General features: G+C 55.9%; 1 pseudogene; it reads left to right on the top strand.

Moving 5' to 3' along the window:
- Positions 1-619: 619 nt before the first annotated feature.
- LOC115935977 (NUT family member 2A-like) lies at positions 620-10,645 on the top strand (annotated as a pseudogene).
- Positions 10,646-11,038: the final 393 nt, after the last annotated feature.

Genomic DNA, 11,038 nt, shown 5'->3' with positions numbered 1-11,038 from the left:
CACCTGGGCGCTTCCTGGGGCCAGACAAGCCCCCTCATTGGAACCTCCATGACCGTGCCTCTGAGAAACCAGCGCGTCTGCAGCAACCACTTCTAATTTTCGGTAATACAAACCTGCAGTCCATGCACTTAGGTAACACCCTTGCTGAAAGGTTTACCTTTGGAGGGTTTATCCTAAAGCAAGGTATCCTCAAATTGCATGTCTTACATTCCCTTTGGATGGCATTTATTTCATTCCTGCTCATGCCTTTCAAAAAATAGTATGCCCTGTTTTCCTACTCAGTCTGGAGGTTCCATTAAAGAATATTTCTGGCAAAGAATTTTAGACCTGAAAACACACTCCAAAATATACTTTCTTCTGACTCCATTACCAGAGTTTTTCCTACCGCATTCAAATGATTTCTAGAAATGTTTTTGTTGTAGCCTTGATCAATTTCAGTTGATAAAGCAGCAGATAGTAAGGGAACAATTCCACGCTCCCCACCCCTGACTCTGCAACACAGTGCAGAATTCCAGTTGGCAATAAAAAACTAGTAGAGAAGCAACTCACTGACTTAAGTTTGTAATAGCTTCAGAAAAAACTTTAATTGTCACATCCTTTCTGCTCATTTGCAGGATTCCTATCGTCTGTCTCCACGTGATAACACTGAAGAGCCTTCACGTTGATGCAGGCCCAGGGCCTCAAGTGCAGAGACTGAGAGCTCTGCAGGACACAGCATGGAGCTGACATTCCTCTACTGGGTGGAGGAGCATGTGTCCTCTGAACAGGGGATCCAAGCCCTGAGATGTTCTTTCTCAGCTGTCAGTGCGGCCCAGGACTTTCTGTGGGGATGCTCACAGAGCAGGGGCTGGAGGACTTTTAGCCACCACCTCTCATGGCCAGTCTTCACAAATTACCTTTGGCTAATTTGATTGTCTCTCTTCCTGGGATCTAGGACTTCAAACATGTACAGAAGCAATTGCAGAATTAAGACAAGACACTTCCACAATATATTTTTTGTATCACTGGCTCAGAAAAAGACTCATTCAAATCCTGTATCAAAGCCATGGGTGAGAATCTTGAGAAAGCATCAGTTGACTGACTTGACAAGGGAGGAAGCAACCAAAAATTCTGCCCTTCTTCAGTATCTGAGTATGGTATTTTGCTTCAACATCCCTCTTAGATGAAGTTATTGATTGAAAATCATTTTAAGTTTGCCCCATGGTAAAAGATCAAGTCCTCAGAAAGATCTCCAAAGCGTTTATGGTTTGTTTTGTTTTGTTTTGGTAAGTTTACCATGATTTTGCTTGAATTGCTCTCCATTGATCTTCTCAGCTAAGATTGAGGTAGAGTTGCACAGCAGAAGAGGGCTGCATGTACCTGGGGGTACAAGGATTGCTTCCTAAACAATGATAAGCACACAGCCGCCTAATAGTCTGGATCGGCTGAGACCATTCTGATTTCAAACACCCAGTCCCCTTGCCTTCCTAAGAACCCCTGTGTTTCTCAGACTGAAGATGTGTTTTGAATTTTGTTCACGAAGTGAGGCCGCTGTTGAAACTCGTCAAGACTGGGAAAGAGCCAAAGTGGGAAGGAGCATGGGTTGATTGGCACAAAAGTAGGTCTGTTGATAAAGAATGGAAGTAAAGGAGACATCAGGTAGAAGCTTTTGCTGTGAGTCAGAAGGACAATTTAAAAGTTGCCTAAAGAGGCACACGCCATCTCTGCTGCTGCCTTCCAGTTGGAAGGGAAACTCAGGTTCTTGCCTAATGGCTGAAGCCCTTCACAGAATGTCCCCCACCCCTACCGGCTGCCCACTGCCCCTCCCCCTCTGCAGAATGTCTGGGGTCCTATGTTCCAAAAACCTGTTTACATTCAAATTTTACCTGCTTCAGTTGGACTCAGGAGCATCTGCTGAACCAGGTCACCCTCTGAGTCTTACCCTTGGCTTTTCTCATTGCGGAAACTGCCAGACAGTGGTGGTCAGTGCCCAGCCTGAGGGGATGGCTTCAAATGGAGGTAAGCCTGCAGGGATGGGGGCATTATCCGAGTCTGTCATGCCTCAACTCCTTAGGAATTCAAATATGACACTGCCCCGGGGACAGTTGATAGGGCTGATGTTGAGGAGGGAGGGAAGACTGGATGTCCCCAAGGACATCACACCTGGGGATGGCCATGGCACCGTGAGTCTGTGTTTAGGGAGGACGGCCCCTTAGAGGTGGAACAAGATGCCTGGGGGAATACACCGTGTAGGAAAAAGGACAGAGTGGATGGATTGACCCTTTCTAGAAGGAGACAGGTCACGTCATTTTGTGTTTGTAGGGAGTGGTGGGATCATGTTGTGCTGGTGGCCCCGGGAGGATGATAGGCAAGCCTGAACCCTGTGCCATATCTTCAGGCACCTGGAAGGTGCCCTTCCATAGTGTTCAGAGAGATTTGGACTGGAGTTTTCTAGATCTTAGGGAGGAGTGGGGAGAAGTGGTCTCAGCCAGAAAACTGTTGGGTGGGTTGGCTGTGACAGAGCATGTAGTGACAGCCCCTGGGTGGGCGAGGCTGGGGGCTACTGTAACTGCCACAGCCCAGAGCCCCTCAGCTCTCTCCCTAGAGATGGCTTGTCCATCAGTTCAGGTAGCTGTTGGCTTTGATTTAACAGGGGTGGGGGCAGATGAGGAAGTTCAGGCAACACAGGGCCTGGGTTTCCTGAGTTGTTCTGAATTGTTTGCCCTTTTGTGGAAGCTCAGGTCTTCAGACCCACTTCCTCTTGTCTGCTAGCTCATGGCCTGTCCTCTGCACTTTGTGTTACTGTGGAGATGAAGAATTTGCTCCTATTCCATTTATACTACCTCATGAATGGGGGGCAGGTGTGGATTCTTGCTGGTTCTCAGTGGAAGGGTCTGGAAAGGCTGGTTTCCTTTTCAGTAGAGGAAGGAGAGTAGCGCACAAATAGGAAGATGGTTCTCTTATTATTATTATTCAAGTTAGGATATGTGTCCTGAATGATGAGGTGCATGTGCTGTATCCCTTATTCCCCTTGACTAGAGACTGCATGAGGTCCTATTGAACAGGGATGAGTTCCAGACAACTTTGCCTCACCCGGCCCATGGCCCAAGAACCCCTGGTTTTTGGTTGGTCACTATGTTCAGTTATTGGGAGCTTAAAGGAGAAGGACCAGGGATGGGCTCCTTGTCCCACTACCTATTGTAACATGACCAGCAGCTGTGAAAATCCCTAGACACCTCCCCTGATAACCCTGCTGCTCGCCATTTGCTGGCTTTGTTCTAATCGTGTGTGGCTTTTGCTGGCTATGCAGTGACACTGTCTCAGGGGACTCCACCACTGCCTCTCAGACCTGCTCCCTGGGAACAGAGCTTCCTGAGTGGCAGCCAGGACCATCGAGTACTGCGGAAAGGGTGGCCCGAATCTGACCCCTATTTAGCACTTGCTGTGGGTGGTGCCAGGACAATCGCTTGCATGCTGGGTGTGATGAGTTATGGATTATCTTCAGGGTTTCTAGGGCGCTGGCTTGGGAAAGATTTCCATCCAGTGGTTTTGTTTTGTTATGTCTGAGCTGGGAAAGAAAGAGGTTTACAGGAGCTTCAGGAAAAGGAAGATTGAAGAGGAGATGGGGCCATAATATTTGGAAGCTTCTGGCTTCCTGTCGGCCTTCTGAGTGCCGAGCACTGCCCTGGGGTAGGCCCCTCACCTGTTGCTGAGCACGCTGAGGACCACCAAGCCGCTGAGAGACTCATCCCTGACCCATGGCTTGGGAGATGCCTGTGAGGCTGACAGGGTCTGCCAGGGACACCCGAGGGAGACCCTCGGGCAGTGAAGGCTTGGCTGTTACTTCTTGGGAGACAGGGGTCAGGGAGTCTTGGTGACCAGGGCCAGGCTCTCTAGTGGAGCGACTCTCCGTGGAGGAACAGAGCATCCGATGCACACTCAGGAACATTTGCAAGCTGCAGTTTCCCTGTCATACGCCCTTAGCTGTTGGGACTCCCCTCTGATTCCCCAGTGACTAGTGTGGACCTGGAGACCCCAGCTCATTCACCTCTTTCCTTTGTCTCCACAGCATACCCAGTGCTGGGAACGGGCGTGACCGTGAACCCCGGCACCTCCCTGTCTGTGTTCACAGCTCTGTCCTTCACCACACCCGCTCCCGGCCCAGCACACGGGCTGCTCCTTGTGACTGCAGGGGTTCCTCCAGGCGGCCCTCTGGTGCTGTCTACCTTCCCCAGCACACCTCTGGTGGCAGAACAGGATGGCTGCGGCCCGAGTGGGGCCGGGGCTTCCAACGTCTTTGTCCAGATGAGGACAGAGGTGGGGCCTGTGAAGGCCGCTCAGGCACAGACCTTGGTCCTAACTCAGGCCCCCCTCGTCTGGCAGGCTCCAGGCGCCCTCTGTGGAGGTGTCGTGTGTCCACCTCCCCTACTCCTGGCAGCTGCTCCTGTGGTGCCTGTTATGGCTGCCCAGGTGGTTGGGGGCACCCAGGCCTGTGAGGGAGGCTGGTCCCAGGGCCTTCCTCTTCCACCACCACCACCACCGGCTGCCCAGTTGCCCCCCATTGTGTCCCAAGGGAATGCTGGGCCATGGCCACAAGGGGCTCATGGAGAGGGCAGCCTGGCTTCCTCCCAGGCCAAGGCCCCGCCAGATGACTCCTGTAACCCCAGGAGTGTCTATGAGAACTTCCGACTCTGGCAGCACTACAAGCCCCTGGCCCGGAGGCACCTTCCCCAGAGTCCTGACACCGAAGCGCTTTCGTGTTTCCTCATGTGAGTGTCCTCGGGGCATTGGAGCTGGTCCTGCAGCTCACACGTAAAGAGGCTGCTGGATGGACGGGAGATCATGCTGTTGAGGGGAGCTTGCAGGACGGTTGTGAGGGTGATGGGCTGCACTATGGGAAGGTACATTTTCAACAATATTAATCTGGCTGCGGCTCAGGACAGACTGTCAGGGGCCTCATCTCAACTGCCCGTCACTGTCCCGTGAGTCCAGCCAATCCTTACTTTCAATAATTTTCACAACAATGTTTACAGAAGACCCAGGTCAGAGAGGGTTCCTGGTGTGACGTGAGCTACGGTTTGGGTTTAGGTCTTTGAGTACACACCCCAGTGCCTCCCCTTTAACCAAGTATTGATGGCCAGGAGCACCTCACATGGGGCCGGGGGGAGGAGCTGCAGGGCCCAGCAGGAACCTGGCACATGCCTGCAGTTCCGCTGAGGTCCAGTTAGCACAGTGGTGGTGGAGCCTGCACAGGGGGATGGTCTTGGGCCTTGCACTGGGGCTGATGCCGGGCAGTTATTTGCATCTTCACTCTCAATCCCTCCTAGAAAAAGGGACAATGATGCTTCATTCAGAGGATGGTGAAGAGATAACTTGAGCTCGCATATGACATGCATAGCACAATGCCTGGCACATGCTATGACACATTACATGACAGCAGTTATGATTACTGTCCAAATTACTATCATTATCAAGATTAGGCCATCTAGGAGAGCACTCCCGAAAGCCACGGGCTCCAGTGATAGCTCTGAGTGCACCATGAGTCCAGCAGCCCAGGGCCATGGACTGTGGTGACTGTGAGGCAGCAATGTCAGCATCTGGGAGAGTTTGTGGTTTCATTCCCAGTCCCTGCCTCTCTCCACCCTGCGGCACCTCTGTGACCCTGTGTTTCCCACTGAGGAGCAAACGGGAGCTTGAGCACATCCACCGTGCAACACACTGGCCATTCCCCTAGGGAAGTCCCCTGCCTGGGGTGTAGGTGGAAGGTGGCCCCATCTTCATCCCCAAAAATCTCGCTGTTCCCGCACCCTGGAACTGGTTGCATTCCTCCTTGGAGCGGAGTCCTGGTGCACTGGGGACCCTGATTCTTGGGGTGGAGCTGCCCCAGGCTGACAGGCCTTTGCCATGGCTCCTGTGGGAATGTGGGATCTGGACCTGCTGCTTGCAGTGGCGTGGACACCGCTCTGCTTTGGTTCTGGACGTGTGCTCCTGCTCCTCATGCTCCAGGGTCCTGAGGCTACGTCCCCAGGGGCTGCCTTCCTCCAGAGGCCCCAGGAAGCCAGTTAAATGCTCAGTCTTGGGGCCCTGGAACCTGCACTTTAACCCTCACCCCCAGGTCATTCTGTGTGCACGCTGTCTCAGTCAGCTCAGGCTCTGCCGTAACGAATGCCGTAGACTGGGTGCTTTATCAAGACACATTCATGTCTCCCAGTTCCAGAGGCCAGAAGTCCCAGATCAAGGTGACAGCAGATTGGGTGTCTGGTCAGGGCCCTCCTCCTGGCTGGAGAGAGCTGTCTCTGGCTATGTCTCCTCGTGGCTGAGAGCAAGACCCCGGCGTCTCCTTCTGCCCTTATCAGGGCTTGGATTCCATGACTGGGACCCACGCTCATGACCTGCTTTAACCCTGATTGCCTCCAAATACTGACACACTGGTGCTGAGGGCTTCAGCACAGGAATGTTGGAGACACACATGTTCCACCCATAGTACTGAGTCCACTTCTCAACACTGAGGACTCGAGGGGCAGTCAGAGAGGCCACTTGGTAGCTTGTGTTGATGTTTGATCTTGGGGGTGTGTCCTGGGGCCTGAGGAGCCCACATGGGGGAGAACAGGACAGGGACAGATGGCAGGACAGGTGTGGGGAGGACAGGGGCCAGGTGTTGGGACCAGGTGGGCTTGGGATGAAGGCTGGGCTTATAGACTGAGACTGACTGCACTGGTTTACAGCCCAGTTCTCCGATCTCTGGCCCGGCGGAAGCCCACCATGACCCTGGAGGAGGGACTGTGGCGGGCCATGCGGGAATGGCAGCACACGAGCAACTTTGACCAGATGATCTTCTACGAGATGGCGGAAAAGTGAGTCTGGGGTCCTGGGAGCAGGGCCCACGTGGCAGGGTGAGAGTGAATGACAGAGGCCCTGTGGCCATGGTGGCTTCTCAAAGTGGAGTATGAGGAGGGTGTGGAGAAACCCAGGACACTCTGGGCCCCTGGCTCCCTCAGGAAGCTGCTCCTGCCACCTAGAGTGTTCTGGGGTCTCTGTCCTGGCCTATTGGGAAGCACCCCCTGCCTGGCCTGGGGCCATCCCTGCCTTGACACTGGAGGTCATGGCAGGAGCAGCCAGCATCACAGCCCAAAGTGGGTCACCTCCAGCTGTGGGGATGGGGAGAAGGGGTGCTAGTGACTATGGACAAGAGTAGGGTGTAGGCTCCTCACAGCAGTGGCCAGAAGTCGGTTTTCTCCCATCCCAGCCTGGCCAGGGAGTTGGGTTGGGGAGATCTGCACCTGGGACACCATGGGACCCATCTCTGGCCTGACTGCCTTTGTTCCTGGGCAGTCCCCTCCATGAAGGCAGACAGACAGACAGCAGCCTCAGGGGAAAGGGGCCCTGTCCTCTGAGCTCAGCTTTTGCTTCCTCCTGACCAGGGGTCTCCCAGGCCTCATGCCCCTGGGTTATCTTTCACGGGCCCACAGTCCTAGCCTCAGGACTCCTGCATCTGGGCATCATCCCTGATGCCTTCTGCCATAAACCCCACCCCTGGCCAGCTGAAACCTGGAGGAGGGGTCCCCCGAGACCCTCCTGGACCTCGTGGCCCTGAGTTGAGTCAGGAAGCCCCGTTGATGCCATGGGCTCTGCAGGGGCCGGGTGAGGGAGGGTGAGCCCAGAACTCTGGGAGCAGCTTTCTCCTGGGACTGGGGGATGGGACACAGTGAGGGCCTGGACAGCCCAGTCGAGGCACTCCCTCCTATCCCTGCCCTCGGCCACTGCCTGGTCCTGGGGGGAGGGGGCCTGGACTCTCTCAGCACAGCCTGGGCCTCCTTCACCGCCAGGTTCCCGGAGTTTGAGGCTGAGGAGGAGATGCAGATTCAGAAATCACAATGGATGAAGGGGCCCCAGTGCCTGCCTCCTCCAGCCACACCGAGGCTTGAACCTCAAGGACCCCCGGCCCCTGAGGTGGTCAAGCAGCCAGGTATGGCTTCCCACATTCCCACAGGAGCCATGGCAAAGGCCAAAGGGGCCAAGGGAGGCCATTGTCCCCACACCCCATGCTTCCCTTCAAGAGGGGGATTTGCTCCCTCCAACAGGACAGTTTCCAGGAGCATATGTTCGGTATTGAGCTGGTCACGTTTCCTAGCTACTCTCTCCCCTCGCCTGTCCAAAACTCCACATATGCTCTGCCCAGGAAGCAGGGATGAGCGGGGAGAGTACACGGCATATTGGTGGCTCCAAACTTCCTCCCAAGCAATGCTGTCTCAGATGTGCCCCTCCTGCCTCCTCCGGGGGCGCTGTGGTTCAGGTGGTCCTGACCCAGCTGGGACCCACTTCACATCCCCAAGCCCTGCCCTCCCCTGTGTGGTGCAAGCAGGAGGAGCGGCCCTCACCACGCCCGTCCTCCTCCCTCTCTGCCTCAGTGTACCTTCCCAGCAAGGCCGGCCCCAAGGCCCCGACTGCCTGTCTGCCACCACCCAGGCCCCAGAGGCCAGTGACCAAGGCCTGCTGGCCACCACCCCGGCCCCACCGGCGAGCAGAGACCAAGGCCCGCCTGCCACCACCCAGGCCCCAGAGACCAGCAGAGACCAAGGTCCCTGAGGAGATCCCCCCAGAAGTGGTGCAGGAGTATGTGGACATCATGGAGGAGCTGCTGGGGCCTTCCCTCGGGGCCACGGGGGAGCCCGAGAAACAACGGGAAGAGGGCGAAGTGAAGCAGCCACAGGAAGAGGACTGGACGCCCCCAGACCCGGGCCTCCTGAGCTACATTGACAAGCTGTGTTCCCAGAAAGACTTCGTCACCAAGGTGGGCTGGCCTGGAGTGCTGGGGTCTGCTGGATTCCAGGGAGTGGCACTCCCAGGTCCTTGGAATTAAGCTCTGTTCCTTAGCTACTCAGCAGTGTGTGTATTTCCATGGATTTGAGTGTCTGTGTATGTGATTGTGTGTGTCTGTGTGTTGCTGTGTGTTTGTGTCTGTGGTTTGTTACTGTGTGTCTTTGTGTGTCTGTGTGGGTGTGAGTGTGGAATGTGTACGTTACCTGTGTCTGTGTCTTCTCCTGTGTCATATGTGGGTCTGTTTGTGTGTCTGTGTGTGGTTTGTGTGTCTCTGTCTGTGTGTGTAGCTACCAGGTCTGTGGTCTGTGTCTGTAGCTGGTGGTCACCATGATATGAGACAGTCCCAGGAGGGTGGGGACGGGGTGCTCGCTGCTTTCTGCATCTCCTCCAGGTGTCCTTGGCTCCAGGTTACTCCCTGCCCAGGAAGCTCATGCCTTCTTCCTTCTGTTTCCAGGTGTAGGCCGTCATTCATCACCAATTCCTGGAAGAATTGCTTTCCCCAGATCCACAGATGGATTTCTTGGCCCTAAGCCAGGAGCTGGAGCAGGAGGAAGGACTCACCCTTGCCCAGGTACCCCAGGGGCAGGAGGGACCTGGCACACAAGGCCCACCTGATTGTCTAATCCCCCCCACTGGGGATGCTCGGCTTCTTGGGGCGCCACTCTGGAGTGGGAAGATGCAGGTTCAGAGGGAGTAGGACGGACAGGAGCCAGGGAGGGCAGTCAGCATGCAAGCTGTGGTGAGGCCCAACGGGATGCCCGGCAGAGCCACACCCTCTCTCTTTGACATAAAGCCCAACTGCCTCAGGCTTCCCTACCTGCTGCCTAAGTGCCCTGGTCTCCACCACCCTGGGCCCTGCTCACACCTGGGGCAGTGCCAGTAAGTGCCCCCTTTCCTCCCGCAGCTAGTGGAGAAGCGCCTCCTACCCTTGAAGGAGAAACAGCATGCGAGGGCAGCCCCTAGTCATGGCACAGCCCGGTTAGACTCAAGTTCTTCTAAGTTTGCAGCTGGCCAAGGAGCAGAGAGAGACGTCCCTGACCCCCAACAAGGGGATGGCATGGAAACCTGCCCACCCCAGACGACTGCCCGGGACTCTCAGGGACGAGGCAGAGCACACACTGGCATGGCCAGGTCCAAAGACTCTGTTGTGCTTTTGGGATGTCAGGATTCCCCTGGGCTGAGGGCTGCCCGGCCAAACTCTCCTCCCCAGGACCACAGACCCACCTGCCCTGGCGTGGGTACCAAGGATGCCTTGGATCTCCCTGGAGGGTCTCCTGTCAGGGAGTCACATGGGCTGGCTCAGGGGTCAAGTGAGGAGGGGGAACTCCCCAGCCTGGCCTTCCTCTTGGGTTCCCAGCACAAGCTTCTGCCCTGGTGGCTACCCCAGAGCCCTGTCCCTGCCTCGGGCCTTCTCAGCCCAGAAAAGTGGGGACCCCAGGGAACTCATCAGTCCCCATCTGCTGAGAGAAGAGGCCTCAACCTAGCACCTTGTCCTGCCAACAAGTCCAAGAAGCGACCTCTCTTTGGAAGCCTGTCCCCTGCTGAAAAGACACCCCACCCAGGGCCTGGGCTCAGGGTCTCTGGGGAGCAATCCCTGACTTGGGGGCTGGGTGGCCCCTCACAGTCTCAAAAGAGAAAGGGTGACCCCTTGGTCTCCAGGAAGGAGAAGAAGCAGCATTGTAGCCAGTAGGGGCTTCTGAGCAGGCTCTCTGGGGCCAATCCCCAAGGATGGGGCTCTGGCATCCGATGCCCCAAAGCGGTCAAAAGCTTCTTCTCCCCCAGTGCTGATCTTGCTGGGCCTTAGCTTTGGAGGGTAGGGGAGGGAGGGGAGGGAGAGGGTGGCTGAATGGGGAGGGCAGGAAGGGAGGGTCTGGGGGGAAGGGGCTGGGGAGTGGGGGTGGGAAGCAGTGCGTTGGGGGCCTCGTGTGTAAGTGTGAATAAATGTAGTTGTCTTGGAAAATGCTCTTGGGGCTGCTGCCTCTGTCCTCGGTGCTGTGCTGCTCCGTGGAGGGTGTCTGTGAGGGAGGGCAGAGGAACTGGCAGATGCCAGGCTCTGGGAACCCACAGGGGCCGGCCCCACTCTTTCCTCCTGACGTAGGGAGCCCCTTCAGATGCTCCAGGCACTGACAGATGCTGAGGAAGCCCTGATCCCTCCCACCACCCACTCACAAGGCCCTGCCTGCTTTAGGGAGGCTTCTTGGGGCCCCCCATCGTTATCAGCATCCCTGGAAAATCCTGG

The sequence above is a fragment of the Gorilla gorilla genome, chromosome 8 (assembly GCF_029281585.2).
Source record: "Gorilla gorilla gorilla isolate KB3781 chromosome 8, NHGRI_mGorGor1-v2.1_pri, whole genome shotgun sequence".
Lineage (NCBI taxonomy): Eukaryota > Metazoa > Chordata > Mammalia > Primates > Hominidae > Gorilla > Gorilla gorilla.
This window is presented reverse-complemented; position numbering and strand designations above follow the sequence as displayed.